Source organism: Camelina sativa, chromosome 8 (genome assembly GCF_030686135.1).
Source record: "Camelina sativa cultivar CO46 ecotype springtype chromosome 8, ASM3068613v1".
Classification (NCBI taxonomy): domain Eukaryota; kingdom Viridiplantae; phylum Streptophyta; class Magnoliopsida; order Brassicales; family Brassicaceae; genus Camelina; species Camelina sativa.
The window spans coordinates 20,907,957-20,914,477 of record NC_141887.1 but is presented as its reverse complement, the minus strand read 5'-3'; the positions used below and the strand labels follow the sequence as shown (position 1 = coordinate 20,914,477).

Sequence of the window (6,521 nt, the reverse complement as noted above, 5' to 3'; positions counted from 1 at the left end):
TGTTCGTCGCTTGTGATACTTGAGATCACACTTGTCCGAGAAGAGTTCGATGAAAATCCCTCCCATGGATGGATAAATATTAGTTTTGTGCATTGAACCGGTGTAAGGCTTCGGCTTAGTTTTTCCCACCAAACTGATCCTAGTGACCACCATCTGATCATCAAACCATTTTCTGAGAACGCAACCAATCCCTACAATTCAAAGAGATTTTATTTTTCAGGAACTTGTTGACTTTGAAAGGTAAGTGCAGAAGCTACAATTTCTATATATAAATTTTACCTCTCCATCTCGTGAAAAGCTGAGAGCTGATATAGCTGTTGTTACAGCAGATTCTGAAGCTCCTCTCAGAAAATTTGGAAGACCCGGAGGTCCACTTGCATCCAAAACCCTTATTTTTGCCATACTGCAATGCAAATTACAGAAACCACTAAGAAACTGAGATAAACGTGGGACGAAAATACAAAGCATGTAAGGTTTTTGTACCTTTGCATGTCATATATGCGGATACAGGTATTGTTGATCTCTGTGATAGCATCGCCAATTGCTAACCTTGTTGATCAATCGTTTAAGATAACCATTGGAAATACAAGTACAATTTCTCTCAGCGTAGCCATTGAGGTTTGCAAGCAAGTTTTACGCATGACAGTGTTGCTTGGATCCATTGTTTGAAGAACAAAATTAACTACCTGCAAGATTTTCCAAACTGTGTTACAAATCTCATTACGAACATATATCAGACAAAATGTCTTGTTTATTAAATCCCAACTCTCCTCACTGAAATGTAAAAATAGATGAGACAAACCTTCTCAAGATGAAGCACCAGATTTCTCGGAGCAGCACGGACTACTCTGATGAGTGTCCTGAGAGATACTACATGAACAGGGGAATCAGAAGCGGTAGACCATATTTGGCTCTCTATTATGCTAAGAAAGCCAAGAACATCTGCCATGGCTAAACTTGGAAGAAGAACTTCGACCAGAGTCTCCTTTATAGACGATGGTACGGCTTGATGTGCTCCGGCTGAGGAACTGACACACTCTATCTGGAAAAATATGTCTGAAACTATCCGAGGAATGTCAGGTCCGATCCATGTTTTCCATGTAGTCTCCATTCCTTCTGAGAGAAGCTCTGCAGCAGTCGAACTGTATATCTCACTCATGGCCATAACCAGGTTCAACAATTTGTGGACGACTAGCATGGCTAGACCAGGTTTTACTAGGCTTGGGTACCAGATTGATAAGGCAGCGGCAACAATGATGTGAGCTGCCATTGCGTCCTGACTTGTTCCCCCAACGCAAGAAATCCAGTCTTGCATTTCAAAAGATTCAAGCCAGGAGAGTAGTTCGGCCTCCTCAGCCTGAGAAAGTCGTTGAGCTTGATTGATATGCTCAGAGCCTAGACTGTTTGCGGGGTGTTCTTCCCCTGTGCTAAGCATTTTAGGTTCGTTCAGACTTATTCCAGACAGGGATCTCACCAACTCGGCGTGTTCAGATGCGTGATCACTGCATAATGGAAGAGGTATTGCTAAAGAAGCCGTGTGGTGGAATAAAGACCGAGCAGCCATACGGACTTGTTCGCTGTTATCTTGCCAGAAAGTTACTAAAAGCTACAATAAACAAAACAAAAAAAAAATATATATTGAGGACAACTTTAGCTGTTTTGCAACTATTTAGATATTATACAATATCATCTCAAGCCACATAATATCTGGTGCAGATAGCCAAAGAACTCACCTGGAGTAACGGTGGATATTTCTCTGCCAGATTTCGTGTGTAGAATGCTACTAAGTTACTGTAAGAAAAAAAAACGAAAATAGTTTTCACATGAGGGAATAAAACATGAAGATACCTTTGCAAGAAAGAGATGCTTAAAGGATCACACGATATACCTGCTATATGTGGCAGTGGAATGTGACAGACTTATCATGCACTGAGCAAGCGACACCATCATCACTGACCTCAACGCAGAAAACTCCGAAGATGATTTCCAGAGCTGGAATGTTTTACGAAACCTCAGTGAAAGAACGATATTGTTGAAATATGTGCAGTTGTGACATCAATAGAGGTCATCAAGAATACCTCAAGTGTTGCATTCAAACCCGGGAATGCTAATGTCAATGACCCTTTGTCCCCCTGCAAACCGGAGGTTACAGTAAAACTCTCTGGCCTTTTTAGCTTTAGATGTGCTACTAGCATTTGATCAAGTTCAGAATCTATACCCCACAAATGCAGAAAGGATAAACTAAATCGAATTAGATATTCCCCAATTGTCTTGTCCATGTGAACAACTTCTGCAGGGTTATCTAGAGTCTTCTGGACAGGAGACTTTTCATTTGAAGTCATCTGCTGGGTAGTTGGCTTATCATTCTTCTCTTCTAGCATCTTATGCATATCAGAGTTTTCATGTGTTTGACAAGAAACTGCTAAAGACGAAAGATCGAAAGTCAGAGTAGATATTCCAGGGAATGGGCAAGTGCATTTGATGGGAGGGTATCTAATGCTTTGGAGAAGAGACGAAGCACCAGAACTCTCTTCTCTAGTATTTTCCTGGGAAGCACTTGGTTTAGATGTTGATAACGAGGCTGCTCGCTCGTAGTTCTTCAAATAAAACGGTTTCCTCTCTTCGTCTACTGGAAAAAGCAAAGAGGAAACTGATGTATTTCCATTTAGCACAGCGCCAGAATGAGATTTCTCACTGATGCCTGCACAGAAATGATCAAACATGGAATGTGAAGCTGCCCCATGGAGGACACGTTCTCTAGCACCTGTCTTCACATCCCAAATGTACAAGACATCAACTGGGTCTGATTTTCTCAAAAGGGAGCGGAAAAGACATGCAATGTAGCCTCTTGTACCATCCCAAACGACTTTTGTAGGATAGTTTGGGTGCCCAGGAAACATCCTTTCAACCCGCAAAGTCTCAAGAGAAGAAAGAGCAACACATGAATCATCCCCAACAGATAGAAAGCAATTGCTCCACGGTCGTTCTGTTCGAGCTGGTGCTAAAATGATCTGGCGCACCGGAGCAACATGATGGTGCATGATCATGACTACATTTCCGCTTTCGAGATCCCAAATGCGGATGGTACAGTCCATACTTCCAGAGATCAAAACATGAGAAGAATTACATCCATTTGTATCCCTAAACATTCGATGCGCTGCTAAGCATAGAACAGATCCTGTATGCCCCAATAGACGCTGTCTATAGACGAAAGGATCAGTGTCTGATCTCGGGCTTGAAGCAGGTGAATCAAGTCCATGAAGAAAATCAAACTTTGCAATTTCTATCTCACCACTAAAAAAACCATAGACAACAGCATATGGAACATACATGTTCTCAGAAATAACCATGGAAGATGACACGCACTGTCCATTGTCACTAACAGAGGTTTGTATATCACTTTCAGTACTGCATTGACTTCCTGAATGAGAAACACCATTTTCTGCACTAACCGAGCCTTCAGGATCTAAACAAGAGCTTGAAATCCAATCAGTAAAGTAGGAACCTTCTCCAAGCAATTTACGCTGAAATTCACTTTCACTACCATTTCCTAGGCATAGTGACCAGACGGTTATATGGGGCCTCCACTGAGAAGGTTGTTCAATATCACAACAGGTAGACTCAACGCGAAGAAGACACTGCCTCAACTGTACAAAACAAAATGTTGATTTCACTGAATGCTTATCAGGGGCAGTAACAATCTCACCGAGGTTTTTATATGTAAAAGCTCCATCTATATATGACATAACAAACAGCACAGCAGAACCACTTTCATCCCACAGCACAAAAGTTTCAGAAATTCTATCATCTCCATCACCTTCGATAGTTGACGTACTAGAGTAAAGTATCATTGCTTCTTTGAAACGAAAATTTGAAGAACAGGTTTCAGAACACAGAGAATTGTCAACGAATGATATCTCTCCTATTGCCTCCTCGCGGTTCAACAACCAAAAGACACCCCTATTCTTTGAGAAAAAACCAACAAGATTCCCTCGGGTTATTACTGATATAGCTATCTCCCCTTCATTCAACCAGTTTCTAGACAGGGTTGAGCCTTTGCTCGGTTCAGATACATCTTCATCCTTCTCAGAGTTCTCTGACACTGGAACCAACTGCAGCCTACCAGATGAATCTGCCATAAGCAATAATTCCTGCTCCTCCAACTGAACCACACCCATGAAATTCAAATAACCAATAGATAAATTTCCATGGAAAACTGTATGAATGATCGTAAGAGTATAAGTATCAACCACCACCACAGTGCATCTCGACGGTTTTCTATTCTGAAAATCACTATCTGCTAAAGTCTCGCCCCCATCAACAGTATCAAGTGAATGAATATCGATATAAGAACATCCAACACACACGTATCTAGGCTCTGATGGCAAAGTGCACAAAATCGATGGACTTCCCACCCAAGGAGGTAACTTTCTCCGCCTCTTACAGTGCCCGCTACTTCTACTCCATACACACAGCACACCATCAGTACAAGCACTAATCAATGCAGAACAGTTAACAAAGGGATCCACATTACTACTATCTGAACAATCTGATGTAACTCCATTTCCTGAAACTGTAGTAGTAGGATCACAAACAGCAAGATCCACTATTGGTGCAGTGTGGCCACACAACATAGCAATCGCCTTAACCTCCTGATCGATAAAATTTAAAATTCGATGAGCTAAGAGATCTGTATCAGAGAGACTTAAACGAAGAGGCTATATATATCTTTCATTGTAAATCAAATTTTAACTAAAACCATAGATATTACGACGAAGAAGAGAATCAGTTGGAGGAAATTATAGGATTGAGCAACGGATGAGAGCGACGAGTTACCGAATTAGACTCGGAGGAAGATGAGATGCTCCACCAGATGATTGACCCATCGGATCCACCGGTATAGAGAGTCGGTGAATTGGTCAGAGCGGCTGTGGCGGTGACTCGATGAGATGGAGGTGCTCGAGACCATAGACAAGCCACGGATCGGCACTTCATCGCCTCCAATCAAGCCGTACAAAGCTTCAACCAGTATGAACGAGTAAGGTCTGAAAAAAAAAAAAAATTTGCCCCTTTTCAAAATTATAATATAATTTTTTAGTATTTATTTCTGGTCCCCATCAATATAAAATATGATCGTGATTATTGTGAAATAAATAAAGCAAGAAACACATTATAAATACGTGGGCATTCGGTTCATTCGGTTTTGATTTTTCGGTTTTCTAAAAATTCTTTCGAATTGAACCGAATTTTTATTCGGTTCGGGTTATTCGGTAATCGGTTTTTTCGGTTTGGTTATAGGGTTAAAAATAAATTCCAAAATAAACCGAACTATTTTCTAATTCGGTTAATTTCAACCGAATTAAACCAAAATCTAAAATATTAGACTAATAAAAACAACAAACCAAAAAAATCAAAAGACCCGTCAACAGATTTTCAATCCCAGTTTAACAAATTTAAAAGTCCAGTTAATCTATTCGCCAACCATTGATAGTTAGGGTTTGAGGCCGCCATGGCCGTCGCCGTTCGATCTGCCCGTCCGGAGTGAATGGAGTGATGTCTCCAGCAGAACAGAAGGAGATTCTAATAAAGTTCCAAAGTATATAGATATAAAACCGATTAGGGCTGCTCCGACTATAAATAAAAGAAATGAATCAGAAGAGAATCGGCTATTAACGAGTGTACAAATCAAACTATTCAAGGGATTAAAAGTAACCCAGTTACCCAAGTATCAAAACCCTTTCACAGATTAAAGAGAAAGTTTCACAGATTAAAGAGAAACAAGAAGATCTTACCAAAAGAAAAGAAAATATCTTACCGAATAACTGATTGTCAAAAAAAAAAAAAAAACCGAATAACCGATCAATTTTAGCCTGTCGAACCGAACCGAACCCGAAACTGAATATCTAGAATAATTTTGCCGATCGGTTCAAGCCTCCTTTCATCTTCGGTGCCGATAACCGAAAAATTCGGTTTATTCGGTTCGGGTTTTTCGGTTATCACCGAACATCCAGGACTAAAATACACATTCCTAATCAGAATTCAGATTTGCTCTCATTTGCTCTTCCGAAAAATGTCTACCACCATAATTTTTGCTCTCTGTTTTCTCATCATCGTATCTCTGATCACCTATGAACTCTATCGACACGTGAACGTCTTCACTGTCTTCGCCGACGTATCAAGTTCCTTAAACGGCGGCGTATCGAGGCTTCTTGATCGAATTGTTGAAATTAAACGGTATCTTCTTCCTCGGCGCTCTTCACCGTTCTTTAGATTCGGTATCAAAGATACCTTATCCAAGAATCAATATGCTCTGGTCAAAACGATAACCTCTCTGGCCTTCTTCAACTTCTTCAAAGTCTTGAGCGAGTTCCTGAAACTGCAAGAGGATTGGTTTATTTGGCTCGTGGTTGTCACAGTCTACGTCTTCTCGCTAATTGCCATTGACGTTTTGTTGATAGAAGAGGATCTTGGATTCAGCGATGGGATACTCAAATGCCTCTACGGTGTGTTATTTTCGGCGA

General features: G+C 40.7%; 1 pseudogene across 1 annotated transcript; it reads right to left on the bottom strand.

Annotated features, from left to right (window-relative positions):
* Nucleotides 1–549: 549 nt before the first annotated feature.
* On the bottom strand, nt 550–5,070 carry LOC104707426 (uncharacterized; annotated as a pseudogene). The gene is made up of 6 exons (XR_015564452.1): nt 4,837–5,070; nt 2,079–4,652; nt 1,889–1,992; nt 1,734–1,791; nt 803–1,606; nt 550–686 (listed from the first exon to the last, which is right to left on the bottom strand). The product of XR_015564452.1 is annotated as an uncharacterized LOC104707426 (transcript).
* Between the last annotated feature and the right edge of the window lie 1,451 nt (nt 5,071–6,521).